Below are 24,602 nucleotides of genomic sequence, written 5' to 3' on the forward strand. Positions count from 1 at the left end.
AGCATGGCCCAGAGTGGGGAGGGAAGGCAGCTGTGCTGTGTTCAGCATGGAAGTCGCTGTCATGCCACTGCTTGCAGCTGATTCAATCACAGCTCTTTATTGCTTCTCCTGGCTGTTGAGAATCTCATTAGGTTTAGCGAGCTCTGTGAGCAGCGCTGCCAGCCTTTCTCATCTCCTGCCTTCTCCCATGAGTCAAGGCACCCTGTCCTCCAAGGAAGTGCATCAGCACGCTCCATGGGGCCTGGGCCGAAAAACCTTCCCGTACCCTGGCGTATGTGAACGGGTCTGGCGCAGACAAGGTGTGCCAGGGTCTGCCATGAAGACGCATGGTGTAAGTGCAAGGAAAGGAGGTGTGGTGGTGTTCTACATGGGGACATCTCTACAACACAACAGGACAAGGGAGCAGGGCTGTCCATACACAGCAGCGTTGTACCCCATGGTGGGTAAAAAAATCAGAAAAGAGAGTCCTACTCAGCTACATTAGAGGCAAATATGTGAGGCCGATGCTCCCAGGCCAGCAGCAGCAGAAGCAAATGCTACTTGAGGCAGGGCAAGTGGTGGCAGTGCTGCCTTAACCTGGGGTCTCTGCAGGCTCCAGCAAAAGGTAGAGCTGAGATGAATGGGTGTCGTGGTTTAACTCCAGCCAGCAACTAAGCACCACACAGCTGCTCGCTCACCCTCCCCCCTGGTGGGATCGGGGAGAGAATCGAAGAGTAAAAGTAAGAAAACTCATGGATTGAGATAAGAACAGTTTAATAACTGAAATAAAATAAAGTAAAATAACAACAACAACAACAACAACAATAATAATAGAATATACAAAGCAAGTAATGCACGATGCAATTGCTCACTGAGGAGGAATTAGGCATAGCAGGAGTGAAAGGGTTAACAAGATTGAAGTACTGAGGGTCTGGGTTATGCCTGAGGGAAGGAGGCTGTGTGTCAGGAGTAGGAGTGGATGGGATTGGAGAGAGATAGGCGAGTGCGTCATTTTTTGTTGCGAAGAAAGGAGCTACAAAGTTGCAAAAAGATAGCCAATCGTATTAGCTGAAGGAACGCATGAAGGACACGTGAACAAGACATATAAACCAATAAGAGTTCTCTCAGTAGCGCATGTACAAACAATTAGAAAGTATATAAGCCATGTAATAGTTCAATAAAGGGTCTTCGATTTACCCCTCAATCGGAGTCCGTGCATCAATCCGCTACAAATGGCGCCCGAACAGGAGACTTGAAGTCTGCGGGACAGAAACTTGAAGTCTACGGGACAGAATCGCGGGAAAGAGCGACCGGTAGCGGAGCCTGGCTGAACGTATAATCAGCGGTTGGAGAGCTGAAAAGTCCGGACAAAGTAATCACCTAGATCAGGTGAGCAGCCAGGGACAATGGGGGCAACAATGTCTGCAGAAGAAAAATCGGTGGTAACTATGTTTAAGAAGATATTAGAAAAGCGCGGCATTAAGTATGATGAGACGCAACTGCGCATGCTGCTCGCCTGGCTTAAAGGCCGAGGTGTAGCTCCAGAATTGACTGAGATATTTGAAATATGTACATGGGAAACAGCTGGACAGGTTTTATGGGACGCGGCTACTAGGGGGGATTCCAGTGCTACGGGCTTGTTAACGGCATGGCACTTAGTTACAGACTCATTAAAGCAATTAAAGGCAGATCGCACTGTAACAGCTGCTGCTGCAGCAGCCACTGTAGGAGAAAGACAAAAAGAAGCGGCAGCTGCCACAGCTAATGAACTAGCGCCCACTGCACCTCCCTCGCCCGATTTTCCACTGCCACCATCACCTATGAATATGGATTTGTCATTTGCAGAGGACCCGTACAAGGAGAAAAATAGAGGGGACTTTGAATGTGTTGAAACAGATTATAATCCAAGGAAACATTGGCAGGAGTTGCGGCAACAAGCCGAAAGAAGCGGCGATCAGGATATTGCTGCTCTCATAGCGTGTCCTGTAATTCGAGACGCTCAGGGGCGGGCAGAGTGGCAGGGGTTGCCGTTTGGACTAGTGAAAGAACTGCGAAAAAATGTTATGGATTATGGTTTTGGGTCACCATATGTACAGAATTTATTGAATAACGTGGTTTTTAATTATGAACTGACCCCGTATGATATTAAACAGATATCCATGTTAATATGTACACCTACGCAAAGGGTAATGTTTAACGCACATTGGCGGACTGCCTGTGAGATGGCCGCCATAACTAATTTTGAACGGCCGGATGGCGACCCCTTGCGGGGTGCAGGAATACCGCAGCTGATGGGGGAATCACCAGTACAGACACCGCAATTACAAGCTAGATTGAACCCTGCTATTCTGCAGCAGTCTCGCCAGTTGGCATACCAAGCTCTGCTGAAAACTCCTGATACAGGGAAGGCTACTCAATCATTTGTCTCTATAAAGCAGGGGATAACCGAATCATTTATGTCATTTATAGATAAGCTGAAAGAAGCAATAGAGAAACAAGTTGAAAATGAGACAGCAAGGGAAGTGTTAATGAAGCTAGCTGTAGAAAATGCAAATGTAGATTGTAAAAGGGTGTTACAGACCTTACGCAATCCCAACTTGGTAGAAATGATGGAGGCCTGTCAAAAGGTTGGGTCATTCGAACATCAGGCTCAAGCCATGGCCTCCGCATTCGAAGCCTTGAGATTTGATAATAGAACCTGTTTTAGGTGTGGGAAGACAGGACATTTTAAGCACAATTGCCCAAACGTAAATCAAATTCAAAACTCAGGACCTGGAGTTTGCCCCCGATGTGGGAAGGGGCGTCACTATGCTAATCAGTGCCGTTCCAAATGGGGTAAAGATGGCAAATCAATTCAGGGAAACTTCCGAACCAGTGCGAGCCGGCGGCGCGCACAGACACAAGTGCCTCGGCAAGCCATGACAACAGCAATGGCCTGCGAGGTCGAACCGCAGGAAGCGCTGGAATGGATGTCACCACAGATGCTGAAATAATAATAGAAGACCAGACTGTGCACCGAGTGCCATTGAATGCAAAGGGACCCCTGGGGGGCGGTTTAAGTGCCTTGTTATTGGGACGTTCTAGTGTGACTGTGAAAGGACTCTTTGTGCTCCCTGGAGTCGTTGATGCAGACTATGAGGGCCAGATACAAGCAATGATATGGACTCCCTTTCCTCCAGTTGTCATTCCAAAAGGCAGCTGGAGAGCACAGCTTGTACCGTTTAGAAGTCAAGTTCCAGTGACAGACTCAGTTAAAAGAGGAAAAGGTGGCTTTGGCTCCACAGGAACGCCCTTGATCTTATGGGCCCAAACAGTACAGTCACGACGGCCTATGTTAACATGTACTTTAAGTAATGGCCAAGGGACGCCTAGAACTATTAAACTACAGGGCATGATAGATACCGGAGCGGATGTTACAGTAATTTCAAAAGCAAAATGGCCCCAAGGATGGCCAATAAAAGAAGTTGCCTCTGCCCTATCTGGTATTGGAGGGACTACCACTTCGTATCAAAGCGTATATATGATACAAGTCATTGGGCCTGAAGGCCAGGTCTCAGCTACTCGCCCTTTTGTTGTTGCCATGCTGCTGATTCTTTGGGGGCGAGATGTTCTCAGCTCCTGGGGAGTCACTATCGGTACACAAAATTTTTAATGGGGGTCACTGAAGCGCGGCCTACCATTCCTCTACAATGGCTCACTAACGAGCCTGTCTGGGTGGATCAGTGGCCCCTCACAAACGAAAAGATCCGCGCTCTGAATTAACTAGTGCAAGAACAGTTACAACAAGGTCACATTGTTCCAACTACAAGTCCATGGAATACCCCTGTGTTTGTTATAAAGAAAAAAAGCGGTAAATGGCGATTGTTACATGACTTGAGGCAAATCAATGCAGTGATCGAAAGCATGGGGGCTTTGCAGCCGGGACTCCCTTCTCCTACTATGATTCCTGCGAATTGGCCAATAATAGTGATGGACTTGAAGGATTGCTTTTTTACAATTCCTTTAGCGGCCCAAGACTGCCCTCGATTTGCTTTTTCGGTTCCCTCAATTAACAACAGCGAACCCATGCAATGATATCATTGGACGGTCTTGCCTCAAGGCATGAAAAATAGTCCCACAATATGTCAAATATATGTCGCAAGAGCACTCTCTGGGGTTCGAGAACAATACCCACAAATACTAATATATCATTATATGGATGATATACTCATCGCTGGAGCTTCTGTAGATAATATACAGTTAGTAGTAAAAGACACAGTTCAAGCATTACAGAAATTTGGATTACAAGTGGCACCTGAGAAGGTGCAAAAGGAACTCCCCTGGCGTTACTTAGGGTGGAAAATCATGGAACGTGCTGTTGAACCTCAGAGAGTGGCCTTGAAGTGGGAAGTCAGCACTCTAAATGATGTACAAAGAATACTTGGTGCCATTAATTGGGTTCGACCCTTGCTGGGAATCACAAATGATACACTACAACCTCTCTTTGATCTATTAAGAGGTGATCCCGCATTAGATTCCAAACGTATACTGACTCCTGAAGCGAAGGAGGCCTTGGCTCACATCGAACAAGCAATACAGTCACGACAAGCCCATCGCATGCATGACGGGTATGGCCTCCAGCTCTATATCATTAACACTATTACATAGCCATTAGCTCTACTGGGGCAATGGGTAGCAACCAATAATGATCCTTTGCTTTTGATAGAATGGGTATTTTTGCCATATCAGCCTGTGAAAACTATTACTACCAGAGTGGAAATGTTTGCGATGTTAATTCGTAAAGGGCGGAAACGTGCTGTACAGTTACGAGGTGAGGAAGTGCATACAATTTACATTCCATTGACGAAAGAACATTTGGACTGGAGCTTAGCTAATAGCATACCGTTACAAACTGCTTTGCTAGGCTATGCAGGAACACTTAGCATCCACATGCCAGCTCATAAATTATTTATGGCATTTAAAGACATTGAAATAGTTGCTCGACCCAGATGCAGCCCTGTACCAGTCTCTGGAATTACTGTGTTTACCGATGGGTCAGGAAAAACGGGCCGAGCAGTCATAGTTTGGAAAGAAGAGGAACATTGGAAGGAAGAGGTCCATGTGGTCCAAGGCACTCCTCAAATAGTGGAATTAGTAGCAGTCATAAAAGCATTCCAAAAATGGAGTGAACCATTGAATATAGTGACTGATTCACAATATGTATGCGGGGTAGTCCAACGATTAGAGAAAGCATGGTTCAAACATGTTAATAACGAACAGCTGTTCTCTTTATTTAAACAATTATGGTATGAGTTAAATCGTAGGCAAAACGATTTTTATGTACTACACACCAGGAGCCATACAAATCTACCAGGTTTTATCGCGGAGGGTAACCGTAGAGCAGATCGCTTGACCGCTCCAGTTTGGGCAACCCCAGTACCACAAATTATAAAACAAGCCCAGCTATCCCATGAGTTTTTTCACCAGTCAGCTAAAGCACTAAGAAAACAATTCGGCCTCTCTTGGGATACAGCCCGCGCCATTGTACGTGCGTGCCCTGATTGTCAAACTTTTGCTGCCGTCCGCAAAACGGGGGTAAATCCGCGAGGTCTCTACACATTACAATTATGGCAGACAGATGTCACTCATATAGCTGAATTTGGAAGACAAAAATGGGTGCACGTTTCTATCGATACTTGTTCGGGCGCTTTATGGGCAACTGCAGAATCTGGAGAAATAGCAAAAGATGTCATTTGACACTGGACTGCGGCTTTCGCAGCCCTGGGGGTGCCATCTACTATCAAAACAGATAACGGGCCCGGGTACATTAGCCAGAAAACCCAACGCTTTTTACAGCTATGGGGTGTAGTACATGTAACAGGCATTCCACATTCCCCACAAGGCCAGGCTATTGTTGAACGCAGTCACCAAACCCTAAAACATATGCTTGAAAAACAAAAAGGGGGAATGGTGGGAGAAAGCCCTCAAGTATGGTTATGGAAAACAGTTTATACCCTAAATTATTTAAATATTAGGGAGACCGCAATGGAACAGCGACCACCAATTGTTCGACATTTTTAAAGTCTTGGTTCGACCGACAAGATAGATGTATCTAGCAAGGATGTTAAAGTGTGGGTACGGTCTCTACAATCGGGTCAATGGGAAGGACCTTATACATTAATAACATGGGGTCGAGGATATGCTTGTGTCTCCACAGAGCAAGGACCATGCTGGATCCCCGCTCGATGTGTAAGACCGGCCCTTGAAAAAGCGAATCATGAAGACACCAACAAGCCTGCCCTTGCTAATGACATGGGGACTGCTGATGCTGACGACCATAACAGCAGCGAACCCCATGTCAACGATAACCTAGAACAGTAGCAACATATGGGAGTCTTTAGCGCGAACGCTGAATCAAACTGCTTTTTGTGTATCTAGGGAACAACTGGAACAACCATTCCATACATGTCTTGTAGGATTGCCTATAGATGAGGTAGGGTTAATACAAAAAGAAGCAAGTGGAGTGCTAGCTGCAGGTAAATGTAATTCTACCACCAGTAATGTTAGCGCCTGCTTTGTGGATTGAGATAAGTGGGTGGCTTAAATCATTATTAAAAACTGGGTTATTGGTTATCGGTATATTTTTATGTATCTTGCTGCTTTTACCCTGTTTATTGTCACGTGTCCAAGGAATGCTGCAGAAAATGATGTAAAAAATATATGTTGTTGAAAAACAAAAAGGGGGAATTGAGGAGGAATTAGGCATAGCAGGAGTGAAAGGGTTAACAAGATTGAAGTACTGAGAGTTTGGGTTATGCCTGAGGGAAGGAGGCTGTGTGTCAGGAGTAGGAGTGGATAGCATTGGAGAGAGATAAGGCGAGCTTGTGATTTTTTGTTGTGAAGAAAGGAACTGCAAAGTTGCAAAAAGATAGCCAATCGTATTAGCTGAAGGAACGCATGAAGGACGCGTGAACAAGACATATAAACCAATAAGAGTTCTCTCAGTAGCGCATGTACAAACAATTAGAAAGTATATAAGCCATGTAATAGTTCAATAAAGGGTCTTCGATTTATCCCTTGATTGGAGTCCGTGCATCAATCCGCTACAGAAATCTGCTCTTTGAAGCATGGTTTGTTTTCCCACAGCAGAGGGATTTCCTCCCCACTGGCTGGTGTCCCTGGTCAAACACTTGGTGCTGGGCAGGTAGCCTGGACTCTGCTGTGGTGGGAAGGATCCTGTATTTCTCCCTGGGGCAGGAGTGTGAGGGCGTATGCACTGCTTCAGAAGGGTTTAATGACGGAAGGGGGGAAGGTGTGTGCTGGGGATGCCTAACTAGGCACGGACTGAGTCAGGGGTTTAAGGTCTGTCAAGGCTTTTGGCTGTCGCAGTGAAGTGTGTGATCTGAGGGTGTTGGGAGGGATCCAGCTGTGGGGGAAGAAGTTTCTTATCTGGACAACACACGTGGTCTCAAAGGATGGGGGTGGTGGCCACTGTCCTTTGTGGTGAAGGTCCAGGGTGAAGGGTTGAGATGATGGTGTGAAAACCTGCTACCAGATAAGGGAAGTTTGGTGATGCCCCTGTTCCAGTTTAAGGGAGTGCAGCCCCATGAGTGCTGGCTGCCAGGAAGAGGGCAGTTGTGGAGATGCGTGTAGCTGAAGAGAGGTGTTTCATCCTATTTTAGTGGAGGCCAACTCCTACCTTGATGCCTCCTCACAGACTGTTTGCACTGGGTGAGCAAGTATGGGTGACACATCTACCAGAGCAGGACAAGGCAGATTCATTTTGGGTGAAGTGTACAGAAAAGGCTGGGTGCATGGAGTGGGGTGTGAGCTTTGTGGCCAGTGTTGTGAACGTAGATGTGGAGGTCTGAGGGCAGGCTGTCGGTGCTGGAAGCTGCCTTGTGGGGCCAAGTTGGGAGGGTGTGCAATGGCAGCAGAGGCCCACTGGGCCTGGTGCACTCCCACAGTCCCTGTCTTTGGGGGAGAGAGTGCAGGACAAAGCAGCATTCACTGGGCTGCTGGATCCCTCTGGCTGGGATCCCTCTGCAGTGAGTGGGTGGGCAGGAGGGCCTGCAGGAAACCCTCTGGCACTGCACCTGAGGGTGCAAGGAGGGTTAATGCACCTGGGGTCTGGGGCCTCATCCTGGGAGGTACTCATCTCTGCCACCCCTCTGATGTGAGGGGGACCAGCACCCCTCTGGACAGGGCCTCCTCACCCCCGAGGACACTGCCAGAGCCCAGAGATCCTCAGGACTCTGCCTCATGTCCTTTGCACACAGGAAGATGTAAAGCTCCCTCCAACTGGGACCCCAAGCTGCGATTTACTCCAAACCAGAGCAACTATGCCTTGAACCATTTGGTGCAGCTGAGCTGTGCTGGGGAGTATCTGCCATCTGTCCCCCAGATCAGATGCATTTCCAGCAGGACCCAGACCTTGTGGAATGGGACTGCCATCTGCAAGGGTAAGCACAGCCCTGCATCACCCTGATGCTGGGGTCCTGAGCTGGTGCTCAGGATAACAGGCCAGGAATGGGGGACCTGGACACTTTGGCTTTTCCTCCTGTCCTGGCAGTGCCAGGGCACCTTTTGTCTCAGCATCTTGCTGTGGGCAGCTGCCAGGGGTCTGTGCTCCTGGGGAGGGGTTCAAAGGCAGAAACCCTTCCTGGCCAGCATCTTCTGCCTCCTCGTGGATAGCTGCAGCTGTGAAGCTGGGAGGAGGAGTAGCTGGAGGGGTTCAGCTTGAGGCTTTGGCACTTTGCCCTGTTTGAGAGTCCCACATTTCCCTGGGAAGCTTCTCTGGGGCTTGGGTGAGCTCCAGTGGGGGAGGCTGGTGCTGCTGCACCACTCACCTGGGCATGAGGAGGGCCAAGAGAATGGGGTCTCAAGCACCCCATGGGTGGGTGGAATCCAGGGGAGGCTTCAGAGTCCTGGAGATAGGGGTGATGATAAGCCCTGTGCCCCTAAACAGTGCCTGGGCACACAGCCAGAGTGGTGGGAGTAGAGGGACCCCTGTGTGTGTTGGAGTAAGTGGTCAGAGCCATGGGGGAGAAAGCACTACAGTTTTGGGAGCAGAGGCAGATGTGGGGCTGAGCCCCAAGGCTCTGGCTAACACTGGGCTGCCAGGTGGGGTGGGAGGGATGAGCTGCAGCCAGGTTTTTCTTTTGAATCAGGGGTCTGTGGGAGAGAAGAAAGCTGACACTTGTTGGTCTTGGCTGCCTCTTCCTGGCTGGGGTTCACAGTGGGCGAACGGGTCAGGGTGACCTGTTGCTGGAGCTGTACAAGACCAGCTCATTTGAATCATAGCATCATTTAGGTTGGAAAAGACCCTTAAGATCATTGAGTCCAACCGTTAACCTAACACTGCCAAGTCCACCACTAAACCATGTCCCTAAGCACCATGTCTACATGACTTTTAAATACCTTCAGGGATGGTGACTCAACCACTTCCCTGGGCAGCCTGTTCCAATGCTTGACAACCCTTTCCGTGAAGAAATTTTTCCTAATATCCAATCTAAACCTCCCCTGGCGCAACTTGAGGCCGTTTCCTCTCATCCTATCGCTAGTTACTTGGGAGAAGAGACCGACCCCCACCTTGCTACAACCTCCTTTCAGGTAGTTGTAGAGAGCAATAAGGTCTCCCCTGAGCCTCCTTTTCTCCAGACTAAACAATCCCAGGTCCCTCAGCCGCTCCTCATAAGACGTGTTCTCTAGACCCTTCAGCTTTGCTCTTTGGATGTGCTCCAGCACCTCAATGTCTTTCTTGTACTGAGGGGCCCAAAACTGAACACAGTATTCGAGGTGCGGCCTCATCAGTGCTGAGTACAGGGGCACGATCACTTCCCTAGTCCTGCTGGCCACACTATTCCTGATACAAGCCAGGATGCTATTGGCCTCCTTGGTGAGTGTGGAAGAGGTTGGGTATGCTGTGTCTTGGTTTAACCCCAGCCAGCAACTAAGCACCACACAGCCGCACACTCACTCCCCCCTGGTGGGATGGGGAAGAGAATCGGAAGAGTAAAAGTGAGAAAACTCGTGGGTTGAGATAAAGACAGTTTAGTAGGTAAAGCAAAAGCCGCACACACAAGCAAAGCAAAACAAGAAATTCATTCACTACTTCCCATGGGCAGGCAGGTGTTCAGCCATCTCCAGGAAAGCAGGGCTCCATCACGCGTAACGGTTACTTGGGAAGACAAATGCCATCACTCTGAATGTCCTCCCCTTCCTTCTTCTTCCCCAGTTTATATACTGAGCATGACATCATATGGTATGGAATGGCCCTTTGGCCAGTTTGGATCAACTGTCTTGGCTGCGTCCCCTCCCAACTTCTTCTGCACCTGGCAGAGCATGGGAAGCTGAAAAGTCCTTGACTAGTGTAAACATTACTTAGCAACAACTAAAACATCAGTGTGTTATCAACACTGTTTTCAGCACAAATCCAAAACATAGCCCCATACTAGCTACTATAAAGAAAATTAACTCTATCCCAGCCAAAACCAGCACAGCTGAGTGGGATACAAGCTGTGTGGCTTATGTCAGCGGAGGTGGGCAGCCCAGCAGGCTCTATGGAAGCCCAGATCTCAGGCAGCTTCATCCAAAATGAGCCCTGAGAGGGGGAAGCCTGCAAGTCTGCAGAGATGGATGGGACTCTGTGTGGGGATACCGCTTCCTGTTGTCCACTGTTCATCCTGCCACAAGCCTCTTCTGCAAGCTAAATAAGCCATATTCCCTCAGCCTCTCCTTGTATCCCTATCCTGTTAGGATAGAAAACCTCATCTTTTCAACAGTTTCGGGACTCACAGAGACTCTGGCAAAGTCTGGGACAGGGAAATACTCCCCTTCTAAGAGCCATCAATGCTGCCTGGTGACTGCAGGGTTCCCTGACATCCCTTGCAAGGGTCAGATCTAGCTGAGCTTGGGCTTTCCACTCACCATCTCTGCATGCACAGGCAGTGCTTCTCTTGCTCCTTTGCAGCCTCTCCTTCCACCTCCTATATAGTGTGTCTTGTGCTGCAGCTCAGTTCCCTGTTTAGCCAAGCTGGTCCCTGAGTAGTTTAAAAAAGACATTGTCCATTTTCTCACCTGGGGAGGTGGGCACACTTGCACCCTGGTGTCACCCTTACTGGTCTCTCTCCTGGTCCTGACTCGCAGGCTCCAATCAGGCCCTCGCCTGTTGCCCGTTCCATAGGAAAGCTCTAAAGAAACAAGCCAGTTCCAACCACCAGCATGCCACTGTCCTACCGGGGTGATGTCCTTGGAGCTGCAGACCCACAGTAGCCCCCTTCCCAGCGTGCTGACACCTGCCTCCCCTCTGCCAGCATCCCAGCGAGACACAGGCTCCACTTTGCCACAGAGCAGAGGATTTATGGGTGCAATGAAGAGCTGGCAAAGAGCTCTTCCCCCCAACCTCCAATGCCTGACCAGTCCCTGTCCCTGAGAAGGACTCTCACACTTTCTCCCTGACCGGAAAGCACCCAAAACCCCAGTGGGATAAAAGAGTCCAGTTTGCACCAAGCAAAAGCAGTTACGAAGAGAACGAAGAACTGACACTGACCTGCTCTGGAGATCTCAAGCCATCCTTCCCCAAGGTCAAATGTGCAAGGGAATTTCTACAAGTGAGTTCTGGAGATGCCTGGTGGGGCAGGAACAGCACAGGTGCCTGGATGCGCATTGAGAGGGCTGTAGGATGTATCAGTGAGGCAGCAGCAGCTCTCCCATGTCCCCTCTCTACCTTCACCCTTGATAGCCAGTTGTGACGTTACCCAGCTGAGCAGCAGGCAGGCGACAGTCCCTCCTTGGTGCTGTGTTGCCCATGCAAACTGTTGAAGAGGACAGCCCAGCCAGGAGACAAGAGACAAGGTAGTGCCAGCCAGGCAAGCCGGCAGCTCCTGCAGTGGTTCCTGAGCAGGCCAAGCATGGGTCCCTGCAGATGGGCACCAGGGCCTGGGGCAGGATCTGGGGCCAGCACCGAGGTGCCCACAGAGGTGCCCTGGTCCTTGCTGCGCCTCCAGGTGCCACCACGGAGTGCACAGGTCTGCTTGTCCCACTGCCTGCCCGTGCAGGTGAGGGACCCTGGGGGCATCTCCTGCAGCTCCAGGAGTTGGAGTGGAGGGAACTGAAGGGAGCCCTGAGTGCCCAGGGCTGGGTCAGCCCTTGGTATCAGGGTTGGAGGCTGTGGGGGATGCACCTGGGGGAAGAGCAATGCCCTCCCTCAGGTGATGGTGATGCGGGGCTGCCCCAGGCAGGGACAGAGCTGTGCTGAGTGTGGGGATGGCCGTGTGCAGGCAGCCCAGCATTCAGGGGAGATGGGTAGGGAGAGACAACCCAGGAAACTCCCTGCTTCAGGCTGTTGTGGATGGCTAAGAGTGTCCATGGATACAAGTGGGTGGATGGGGGTGGTTCATGGATGAGTGATTCTTCACGCTTTGGGTGCACAAGGAGAGTCCTCTCCCAGCAAGCCTTGCTGAGGGGTCATGTCATGGCAGATGGACGTGTCGCCTTCCCTCTTCCCTTCAGTGGCTGGAGGGATTGCTGGGGATTGCTGATACCCCACCACCTACCCCTGCTCCAGCTTATCACCTCCCACCCCAACTAACACCCACTTTCTCCTCTGCCAGAAACGTGCCAAAGGCCACGGTGGGACTCAAGACTCCAGCTGGCACCAGACCAGGAGAATTACAAGAAGAATTAAGAAGTGATGCTGAGCTGTCCTGAGGGTTTCCAGCCATCCTTCACCCACGTCAAATGTTCAGGGGAAGTCCAGCCATTCAGCAACAGGAAACCTGTATACACAGACCCGTGGCTGGGAAGGGACAGCAGAGGTGACTGGATCCACATTTGGTCCAGCATGGAGTGCATCTGTAAGGGAGGCATCAAGAGCTCTCCTGGCTGCCCTGCTCTACCCCAAACTGAATGATTGCTCATACGCCACCACCTACTCCTGCCCGACCTTGTCACCTCCTACCCCAACTAACACCTACTTTAACTTCCGCCAGAAATGTGCCAAAAACCATGGTGGGACTCAAGACTCCAGCTGGGACCAGTCCAAGAGAATTACAAGAAGAACGAAGAAGTGATGCTGAGCTGTCCTGAGGGTTTCCAGCCATCCTTTACCCACATCAAATATGTGAGCGAAGTCCAGCCCATCAGTCATGGGAAACCTGTATACACAGACCCATGGTTGTGAAGGGACAGTGGAGGTAGCTGGATCCACATTAAGTCCTGCGTGGAGTGCATCTGTAAGGGAGGCATCAGTAGCTCTCCTGGGTGCCCCATTCTGCCCTTCCTGAGCAGGGGAAGGAAAGCTGTGCATGCACAGGAGGTTTCAGGCTCACTGCCTGCCTGGAGAAATGGTAGGTGCTGCTGAAGGCAGTGTTGAGTCTGCCCTGTGCTTGCCCCGGGACTCCAGGGAAGCCTCGGTGGGGAGGGGACTGGTGCCAGCCTCAGTCCCTGAGGGTCCTGGCAGGAAGGGGCTGTGGGATCAGGGTGGGGAGCAGTGGCCAGATCTGCCCATGCCAGGCCAGGGCAGAGTGCCTAGCGTGCAGGGCTCCAACCTGCAATTCATGGGTGGGTGGGAGGTTTCTGGTGGAGGTGTATGGTGACATGGGGCTCCCTGAGGTCTTCTGGCAAGAGCATGTGTCGAGGGGAGGGGGGGGGCTACAGTGCTGGAGGTCAGACAGGCATGCATGGTAGAGGTGGCCAAAAGCATTGCCTCAGGGTCTGGGGGATCACAGAGCTCTGCTCCCTGTGTCTTCTCAGCCCGTGCAAGCAGGGCAAAAGCCTGACCTCCTCCCCATGTGCTGGTCTCCCCTCCTGGTCCCTGCTGCATGCCATCATCGGAGGAGTCAGCTTTTGGGCTCAGGGTTTATTGTCTTCTCAGGAGGTCTCAGGGTGTTGCGATCCTCTGTGAGGGAGGCCAGGGCCAGCTTGTGTTGGTGTGGGAAGCCCAGTGCGACATGCTGAAAGTCAGGTATGTGCTGTCCTCTGGCACTGCCCGACTCCCCGCATGCCCCGTGGCTCCTCAGGCTGGGCCACAGCAAGAGGGCTCGGGGCTGGTTCCCTGAAGGCAGCTGTGAGCACGGGGAGTGTGGGGACATGAGTGGGATGGGAAGGGGATGGTTCTCCTGTGGATCATTGAGCAGGGCCCGCGGGGGCAGCTCCATGCATGGCCCAAGCTTTCAGGGTGTTCTGTCCGGTCCCCTTGTAGCCTGTGCCAGTCCTTAATGTCACATGTTGCCAGGCTCAACCGAGGGAGCTGTGAGGCCCCAGAGCCAAATGTTGAGCTCTCCATCCCTGTGCAAGCTTTGAGCATTGCATCCCAGGTGCCCTGAGTCCCTGGAGCTCTGGATCCTCCTGGCCTTTCCTGGGAGGCCTGGGGGAAGCAGTGCAAGGCCCTTCTTGCCCTTATCCCCTTGCATGCTGGGGATGTGGTGTCAGAAGGCTGCTCCATATGGTGTCCTGGAGCGCCAGGGAAGGGGATCCCCCACTTCATCCCCTGGCATGCCCTACGGGGCCACCCTCTGCCCTGCTAACGCCTTCCCATCTTGTTGGTGCAGAGAAATTCCAGAAGTCCCAGTGGGACCCCAGGTTTATCTTTGACTCAGACCAGCTATCCTACAACCCAAATGAAGTGGTGATGTTGAGGTGCCCTGAAGGGTACTGGTCTTCTGCTACAGAGATCACCTGCATGAAACTGAACCCAAGGCAAAGGTCCCCAATTCCTCGGAGCAGCTGGCTTGTGAGGAACGGCACTGGCCGCTGGCACCCTATGGAGGGGAACATGACCTGTGTGGGTAAGTGAGAGAACCAGACACTTTTCCAGTGCTCTCAGTCTGTTCTCCCCAGGCAGGGAGAGCAGTGCTGGATGCGACCTGCATCGTTAGTGCCCTGTGCTTGGGGTGGTCAGGGCATGGCATGGGAATTCACTCCAGAGAAAACTGCTGCTGATGCATCCCAGGTTTGTGTCTGCACTGTTGGCAGCTGTGGCACCCTGCACAGCGCCGAGGAGGACAAGTCCTCGTCACTGTGCGTAGGGCCCCAGGCAGCGTGCCCAGACCAGCTGGATGGGTCTTTCTGGAGAAGAGCATGAGAGTCCAGGAGCAGGAGGGCAGGACCCTGCTCTGGCTGCTGGGTTTGTTGTCTAAGTCATTGTTGGTATGAAAGGGACTAGTCACTCAATCAGTTGCTAGCCCCAAGGTGGTGGCTGCAGAGTGGCCACAAGTACTTGCTCTTACTCTCCCACAGTCACTGCAGCACCCAGAGTACCCCTGGGAACAGTCCAGGGACAGAGGAGAGTGCAGGCAGTGCCTGAATGTTGTCTGGGAGAAGGCAGGATGGCCTCGTCGCCACTGTGCTGGGGACAAGCTAGTGAGGGAATGCTGGGGATGATGGAGGTCTGCTGCAAGGCTGGGAGGGGAAGGGAAGGAAATGACCCTCTTGCAATGTTTCCTTCACAGAGGTCCTCCAGGTTGTCCCTGGGACCTTGGAGATTTCCACAAACAGCGTCAAACTGAACTGGACCTGCAGGATCCCTGATGCCTGCCAGCGCATGCGGGCCATGTGCCGTCTGGAAGTGCCTTCTGGCAGTGCCTTCCTCCCCTCCCTGTGAGGCTGAGGAGGTGAAGGGAGAGGAGATGCTACATGGCCAGGAGGGAACATTTGCCTGTCCCCCTCTGCAGCCCTTCACTGTCTACAGTGTTGCCATCTCCCTGCCCCCCCAGCACGATCCTGTTCACACAGCTGCTCAGGACAAAGGAAATGGGTATGTGCCCACCTACATGAAATATAAAGGTGCCCTTCGCCTGGCAGCTCAGCCTGAGCATCTGCCCCCGCAATTATGGTCCTGCGATTTGGGCTGCTCAGAGCTTGTGGAGCTCTGGGGAAGGGGCTGTGCAGGGCCCTGGAGCACAGCACGTCCCCACCTCACTTTCCCCCTTCTCACCACACCATTGCTGCTCCTGCTGCTGCGGCACACGCACCTTTTGTGGGGGACAAACCCTGCTTGGGGGGGTCCCTTTGCAGCCCGTCCCCTGGACCAGGAGCTGCCTGCTCTGGGCTCAAGCCCCTCCTCATTAGCGCTGTGCGTGACCCCATCCTCCTGTGCTTCCAGTGCTGGACAAACTGGAGAAGCTGTGGCTGGATGCCAGCATGGGGTCCCTCAGGTGGAAGGTGCTGCCCTCCTGCAAAGGGAAGATCATTGGATACCAGGTACCAGGGGACCGCAGACTACCCATGGTCCCTCTCACCTTGCCAGGCGCCTCTCTGCCTGGGGCTCTGTGCAGGCAGTCTGGGGAGAGGTGTGAGCCCTCCTCGGCCGGGACCCATCAGCTGTATGCTGCTGGTGTTTCTGGTGGAGTCAGGTCCCCTCCTGTCCCTAGCCAGCAGTATCAGCCCCTCTCTGCAGAGCTGCCCTGTGCAGGAGTAGGAGGTCGGTGCGGCTCCCCACCAGCTCCCTGTTCTTCCTCTAGCTGGACATCACGGCCAGGAGAGCACACGATGGCAGCTTCCTTGAATTCAAGCAGGTGATGGTGAACCAGTCTGTCACTCAGTACATGCCACCTTGTCAGACACCTGGAAGCAAATACACGGTGACCATCCAGGGCCTCACAGTGGCTGGTGCTGGGGCTGCGTCGCTCCTGGAATTTCAAACCTATGTCTCGGGTAGTGGTTGTTCTGCCCTGTGTCTGGCTGAGGTGGCCTCCCTTGGAGCTAGCACTGAGCCTGGAGCAGCTTCCAGAGCTGTGTGTGCACCCACCCCGTCCCCACCAAGACAGAGGCAGGGAGCATGGGCACCCTGAGAGCCCAACTCAGCAGTGGGGGCCATGGGGCTGTGTGAGTCCTGCTTTGAGGGGTGCATCGCCTGGTCCCCAGAGCAGCTGCATTGCTTCAGCTCCTGTTTGTGTCTGTGAGAGCAGAGCTGGCCCCTCTACTCTTCCACTAAAGAAGATGATACTTATCCCTGCATACAGGTGCACTTGGGACTCAATGTCAGACAGCACTAAGGCTGCCGAGCCCTCTGTGTGTCCTCTTGCTGTGCGCAGCCTGGGTTGAGCAGGCTTCTAGACCCTCTGGTTGTGTATGGGAGATGGGGCAAGTTCCTGTGCTCCAGACGCTCCCTCCCTCTGCCCTGCCTAGCAGACATGAAGGCAGGGCAAGGCTGTGCCTCGCTTCCTGTCCCTGCAGCAGCCAGGATAGCCGAGCCTGGACACACATGTCTACACACATGCACACACCTGACACCAAGGTTGGGGCCATCGCTAGAGCATTGTCCAGGCTGTGTCACCCACTCCTGGCTGTGTGTTAGTTGCAGGGCAGCCTCTGGGCCCGTGGCCAGGGACGGTGGTCATGGTGGTGGTTGTGCTGTTGGCACTGGTCCTCCTGTCTGCAGGGATACTGTGGTTTGTGCTGTCCAGTTGAGTAGGCAGGAGACTTGGAGTCGCTGCTCTGCCTCAGGTCATGCTGTGCTGTGGGGTGTCTGGGGATGGAGAGGGGGTTCTCCCCGCTGCTCCCACCCTTCTCCAGGTGTTGAGGATGCAGCTGGCTGGTCCCACCATGGCTTGGCTGTAGGGCTCCTTTCTGGGGCTCATGAGCATCTTTCCCAGGGCTGGAGCAGGGACCATGTGTGCTCAGAGACCCCATCCCTTGTTGCTGTTGCTGCCACAGCTGCTGTCCCCTGGGGTGCTCATGAGAGAGGCAGAGGGAGGGTGTGAAGAGCCCTCCATGCCTCTGCCACTGGGTTCAGCAGGGCCCTGGGCCACGTCAGCCTCTCCCCTGACTCAGGACTGCCCTTTGCCTTCCCAGGAAAAGGAAGGCCTTGTAACCAGATGTAACCAAAATTATTAGTTTGTTCTTTTGTAACTAAGCAACATAGAGATAGGAGCAGGTTAGACAATGCTTTAATATTGTGTTTGTACACCTATGGCTATGGATATGCTACTATGCCCAAAGACAATTGGACAAGGAGTAGTACGGACATGCTGCTATGTTCCCAGTACAGCCCCAGCCCATCTTGACAAAGAGTCGAGGGTGGTTAGAATAATTGGTTTGTGTTAAGGGTGCCAAATCATTGTTAGGGACCATGCACCATGAAGAAGGGCAGCAAGTTACATAAGCAAGGTGGGATTGTGCATGTCCAGAAGAAGGGGTCAACTAAAGGACACACCTGTACGACCACCAAGGACCACCAGAGACCCCCACGGAAGCCCCTCGGAGCTCAAGGACGCGTGCGTAATGACCACGCAAATATGATAATTAGTTCCGGGAAATAGAATGAATATGCATTATCATTCCAGGAAATTTGATGCATATGTATGTAATTGGACAATATAAGTTTCGGCTGATGTAACCTGCGGTATGCACGCTAGGTGGAACGATCCCCCGTGCATCCGGCGCCGTAATAAAGAATGCCTGCTTCTTAATACTACATTGGTGTTAAGGAGTTGGATTCCCGATTTCGGTGACAGTTTTGGCACCCCAGATGGGACACTGCTTCTGAATTTCGACGGATCCAAGGGATCGCAGGACCTCCAGCCGGCACCGAGGGATTCTTGGGGAGAACCTCCGATCCCCGGACCGAAGAATTCTGAGCAAGATCCCCTGGAACAAGGTAACAAGGCATTCTTTTAACGGGTAACAGAATTTTAGGTAGGACGTGGGTTAGAGTCCCACTTTGCAGTATGTGGGGTTAGAGTCCCACTTTAGGTAGGACGTGGGTTAGAGTCCCACCAAAGGTAGGACGTGGGTTAGAGTCCCACCAAGCCTGCTCGTAAGGCGCGGCGAAAGCTACGCAGGGTTGGGCTAAGAGGTACCTCGGTTGGTAAGTCTCTGCTAGGCGAAAGCCTGTGGAGCAGGGCCCAAGGGGGAGTCTTCGACAGGGGGTTGAAGTCTCCAAGGTTGGGATTTCTGGCAGGGGGCTGGAATCCCAGAGGGAGCTCCAACAAGGGTTGGGGTCCCTCTGACTAGTGCCTGTGATAGTGCACAATCACAACCACTAGTCATCTGGGAGATGGGTACATTTCCGAGCAAGAAACCCATCCCACAAATAACACCTTTGGGATATATTTTAAAACATTGGAAAGATCTGGGGGGTGATCCTTTGACTCGGAAACAATTAATTGAATATTGCAATCATTGGTGGCCAATGTATACTTTGGAAGGTGGGGAGAAATGGCCAAAGAATAGTCCATTGCAATATAATACCATCTTGCAATTAATGTTATTTTGCAAAAGGGAAGGTAAATGAGATGAAATAGCTTATGAGGTATTTATTTTTGCTTTGCAAAATCATCTGGAGTGGCAGAAACAGTGTGGGATTATCCAGTAAGATTTTATGGTATTGACTTTGGAAAAAAACAGGGAAGGAATAAGAGTTTAAGATGATGTTGCTCTGCCTGTAACATTGGAAAAGGGAATGGCCCAAAGTGAGAGAATTGGATCTTTCACTACAGGCAATTAAGTTGATGACTCTGAATGATGAGGACTGAAGGAGACCAGGGGAGTCAAACCCAGCTGAACACCTGGTTACATTAAAGCTGGGGAATGATGAAGTAGAATTTTTAGTTGATACAGGGGTAACATATTCGGTATTAAATATATGCAAAGGGGGGTTTAGTCATAAAACTATGAGTGTTGTTGGGGCAGCAGGGTGGAAGAAAATCGGCGGTTTTTACAACCTCTGAAATTCAAATTGGGAAAGCAATGGGTAACTCATCAATTTTTGTATATGCCAGAATGTCCATCATCTTTGTTAGGAAGAGATATATTGAGTAAATTGAATGCACAAAATAATTTTTAAAAATGGGGAGACTCAGCTGTTAATACCTGAATCAAAAGCTGTGGAAGCGAGAATTTTTATGTTACAGAACACACCAAGACCGAAGGAAGAAATTCCTGCAGAAGTGGAGGATGCAGTAACACCCTTGGTATGGGCTAGTGGAATTCCAGGTCGGTCTAAATTGGTGGAACCAGTAAAGGTTGTTCTAAAATCTGGAACTAAACCGGTAAGACAAAACAGTATCCTATCAAGTGGGAAGCTAGAAAGGGGTTGGAAGAATTAATAACGAAATATTTGAATTATGCATTATTGATAGAGTGTGAATCAGAATATAATACCCTGATATTGCTAGTGAAAAAGAGAATGGCAAGGAATATAGGTCAGTTCAAGATTTAAGAGCCATAAATCAGATTGTTTAAGACATTCACCCAGTAGTAGCTAACACATATACTTTGCTGACATCCTTAAAAGAAAAATATAAGTGGTTTACTGTACTTGATCTCAAGGATGCTTTCTTCTGCATGCCTCTAGACAAAGATAGCCAGGCATATTTGCCTTTGAATGGGAAAGCCCCACCACTGGACGCAAGACACAACTCACCTGCACAGTGCTACCTCAAGGGTTCAAAAATAGTCCTACAATATTTGGTAATCAGTTGGCAAAGGAATTGGAAGTGTGGAAAAAAGAATAATATTGCAGTATGTAGATGACTTCTTGATAGCAACAGAGGCATGGGAAGACTGTTTACAAGTGACCGTCAGCTTGTTGAATTTTTTTGGGACAAGCAGGATACCGAGTATGAAAAAGCAAGGCCCAGACTGGGAAAGAGACTGTGATATATTTAGGCTTTGAAATTTTGCAAGGACAAAGAAGATTGGGTGCAGGCAGAAAGGAAGCAATTTGTCAAGTTCTAGAACCCAGAACGATACGGGAATTGTGGACATTTTTGGGTATGGTCGGGTGGTGTCGATTGTGGATCCTCAATTATGCAGCTTTGAAAGGATCCCAGGAGAATTACCTGTTGTGGACACCTGAGTGTTGGACAGCTTTTAAAAATCTGAAGAAGGCTTTGATGTCCACACCTGCGTTAGGACTCCCAGATTTAGCAAAGCCTTTTGAATTGTTTGTACATGAGCGATAACATCTTGCTTTGGGTGTGTTGACTCAAAAATTAGGAACTTGGAAACAGGCCATTGGGTATTTTTCTAAGCAATTGGATAATGTCAGCAAGGGATGGCCTGGATGTTTGCCAGCTGTGGCAGCAACTGTACTCTTAATTCAAGAAGCAAGGAAATTAACCATGGGGCAGAAAATTACGGTTTATGTCCCACATATGGTAACTTCTGTCTCAGAGCAAAAAGGGGGGCAATGGCAGTCCCCAGGCCGCATGCTTAAATACCAGGTCACTCTCTTGGAACAGGATGATGTGGAACTTAAAACTACAACAGCAACGAACCCAGCAATGTTTTTGAGCTCGGAAATGGGTGAGTCTTTACACCATGATTGTTTGCAAACTATTGAACAGGTATATTCTAGCAGACAGGACCTGAAGGACGAACCGTTGCCTAATCCTGATTTGGAGCTGTTTATGGATGGAAGCAGCTTTGTCTGAGACGGAAAACGGATGGCGGGGTATGCAGTGGTCACCACCACCCAAGTGATGAAAGCTGAAGCTCTCCCTGTGAATACATCAGCACAGAAAGCAGATTCACACACATGGAGCTATCTGGAAGGAAAGAGGACTGTTGTCAGCTCAGGAAGAAATTCTTCAACTCCTCCAGGACATCCAGCAGCCCAAGGAAGTAGTGGTAATGCATTGTAAAGCACATCAATTTGGACAAACCGTGGTAAATGTGGGCAACCGATTGGCTGATAAAACTGCTAGAGAGGCAGTGGAGCAAAGCATCCTTGCCCTGGTACCAGTAAAACAGGTAAAACTTCCAACCCCGAAACCAAATTATGGTAAATTGGATAGATTATTGGCAGAACAGTTGAGAGCAGTAGAAAATGAGGTGGGTAACATCCACCCGACAAGTCATAGTTACCCCACAAATAATGATAAAAATAGCAGAGGAAAAACATAGAGAAACACATGGGGGAATTGAAGCGATGATTGTGGATTTACAGAAATCAAGATTGCTGTGTGCACATCCCAAATGTTACAGCTGCTTTGAATGAACAAATAGATGATATGAAGAGGGTGGCACAGCAGACTCAAGGTTTAAGGAGTGAAATGCAAACAAATTGGTTAGGCCAAATTTTGGGACATTTTGGATTTCCTCTTAAAAGATGGATAACTGAGTTGTTACAGACACTAATCATTTTGATTACAGTTGTTTTGGTGATTTGTTTGGTTTATCAATGTTCAAAGAAAATGTTGACACAGAAATCGGCGATGAAGCATCGTACACCACTGCCAGGAGAGAAGCCACCTGCTTATGTTGAGTTATGAAAGATTAAGAGTGGAAGTATTGAAAAGATTATTATTTCAAAACTTCCAAAGGGGGGAAATGTAACCAGATGTAACCAAAATGATTAGTTTGTTCTTTTGTAACTAAGCAACATAGAGATAGGAGCAGGTTAGACAATGCTTTAATATTGTGTTTGTACACCTATGGCTATGGATATGCTACTATGCCCAAAGACAATTGGACAAGGAGTAGTACGGACATGCTGCTATGTTCCCAGTACAGCCCCAGCCCATCTTGACAAAGAGTCGAGGGTGGTTAGAATAATTGGTTTGTGTTAAGGGTGCCAAATCATTGTTAGGGACCATGCACCATGAAGAAGGGCAGCAAGTTACATAAGCAAGGTGGGATTGTGCATGTCCAGAAGAAGGGGTCAACTAAAGGACACACCTGTACGACCACCAAGGACCACCAGAGACCCCCACGGAAGCCCCTCGGAGCTCAAGGACGCGTGCGTAATGACCACGCAAATATGATAATTAGTTCCAGGAAATAGAATGAATATGCATTATCATTCTGGGAAATGTGATGCATATGTATGTAACTGGACAATATAAGTTTCGGCTGATGTAACCTGCGGTATGCACGCTAGGTGGAACGATCCCCCGTGCATCTGGCGCCGTAATAAAGAATGCCTGCTTCTTAATACTACATTGGTGTTAAGGAGTTGGATTCCCGATTTCGGTGACAGAGAGCTCGCTTAGAGATTTAATGGGGATTATGGAGGGTTCACCTCGCTCCATGCTGTCTATTCCTCCAGCCCAATAAGCTACTCGGCTGGTGATAGAATGGGGTGTATTTGTCGGGTCGGGTCCTAAATTTAAGAAAACTCCCGGACCCCAATAGCCACTTGCTTCATCCTCACTCAACATTATTCGGTCGCCACCACTGAGGCATACTCGCCACAAGTATTCCGTTTCAGTTTCACCTGGTTTTCTGCTATATCTCTCTTGCAAATTTGTCAATTGCAACGGATCCCAGGGGATGGTTCGCGTAGAATGTCACGGATGACCACCCCGAGGACCCACAGTTCTTTCTGTTTTAACGATGGGTCTGGCTTCATACTCAGGAGGATTTGTGGGGAACAAAGGGTCGTCATCTTCTGGCTCACTATCATCGGGCTCACCCCAGATGTCTCCATCCCAATCTTCAGGGGATCCTATTAGTTTCCTAATCTGTACAATGTCGGGGGGGCAGGGAGCCTGTATAAGCATCATTTCGACCTTTTCTCCCAACTTTTGTCTTTTTTCCTTTTCCTCCTGCAACTGCTTCTGCAGTTGTTCAATTTTTAAAGACAGTAACAACTCAGTTGCCTTTCTACCTTCTATTTCTTTCTCTAGGTCCTGCTCCTTTTTATTTCTATCATCTCTTTCCTGATGTGCAGCTTCTAAACAGGCACCTAGCATCTTACAGATAATTCCTTTCCCCTTTCCATCTTTTGTGTGGCCTCTAGTTACCTTTAGGTATTCTTCAATGGCTTCCCAATTATGCCAATTGTCACGAGTCCATTCTGCTGAGAATTTGGGACTCGAATTCACTCCATGCCTCCATAAATAATCGGTGATACTACTTGCCATCCTGCCGACTACGCCAATTTGTCGCAGATGGAGTGAGGGTGCACTTCACTCGTAAGAGAGAAGTAAAAATATAGTTTATTGATACAGAATAGGGAGTTAACAAAGTTCAATGCGACAGTGTTTTAACAAGATTTGATGGCAAGGCACACTTTATTATTTACTGCATAGAGGACAGGGTCAGACAAAACTGTCAGGGAGACCCTCCCGTTGAGTCATGAGGTTCGGAAAAAGATCCCCTTGCTTTCTAAACTCCTTCTCAGAGAGGAGTCTAGGTGCGGCTAGATCCAGTCCTAGTCCCAGACTTGGTCAATGGTTTATGTCTAAAGGATTATATGTGTGCAATCAATCCTTTATATCACTTAGCTAAGATTTCAAAGTTTAGCATGCTCTTAGTCACTTACCGAAGATCTGTTGCGGCAAGGAATCTCTCAACCTTGAGGAGTAACCTTGAGAGGCATCCCTGCTCAAGGGGAGATCCTGGCGTGCAGCCCACTGCTGTGCAGGAGAGCTCAAAGGGCTCTTGGGCTGCTCACTATTTATGGGGGATAAGATGATTGACCCATAGTCATATTTGCATGCTGACCACAGATTTTAGTTTCTTTGGTGGGTGCATTGCACAATAGCCCTAGGCTATTGTGTTGTTATCTGTCTCCTGAATGCACTTTGAGCTGATGCAGCCATCGTGACCAGATGCATCCATTACAATCACCACTGGTGGTTATCACCTGAGCAGGGTTGCAGGAGATAAAGGTTGGGGGTGGGGGAAGCACAACATCACACTGAGATGACCTGCTTGTGCCAGTAAAGACATGTTTTGACAGTCCTCCAGTG

General features: G+C 50.0%; 1 long non-coding RNA gene and 1 pseudogene across 2 annotated transcripts; both read left to right on the plus strand.

Annotated features, from left to right (window-relative positions):
* Positions 1-1,017: 1,017 nt before the first annotated feature.
* On the plus strand, positions 1,018-7,039 carry LOC140650586 (uncharacterized). 2 transcript variants are annotated; one of them, XR_012042080.1, is made up of 3 exons: positions 1,018-1,368; positions 4,476-4,586; positions 6,176-7,039. It is a non-coding gene; the product is annotated as an uncharacterized lncRNA (long non-coding RNA). The 2 variants fall into 2 exon arrangements; XR_012042079.1 differs by lacking the exon at positions 4,476-4,586.
* A 2,799-nt stretch (positions 7,040-9,838) lies between these two features.
* The window catches only part of LOC140650826 (uncharacterized), a 44,428-nt pseudogene continuing 29,664 nt past the window's right edge, over positions 9,839-24,602 (plus strand).

This window comes from Ciconia boyciana, chromosome 4, assembly GCF_034638445.1.
Source record: "Ciconia boyciana chromosome 4, ASM3463844v1, whole genome shotgun sequence".
NCBI lineage: Eukaryota > Metazoa > Chordata > Aves > Ciconiiformes > Ciconiidae > Ciconia > Ciconia boyciana.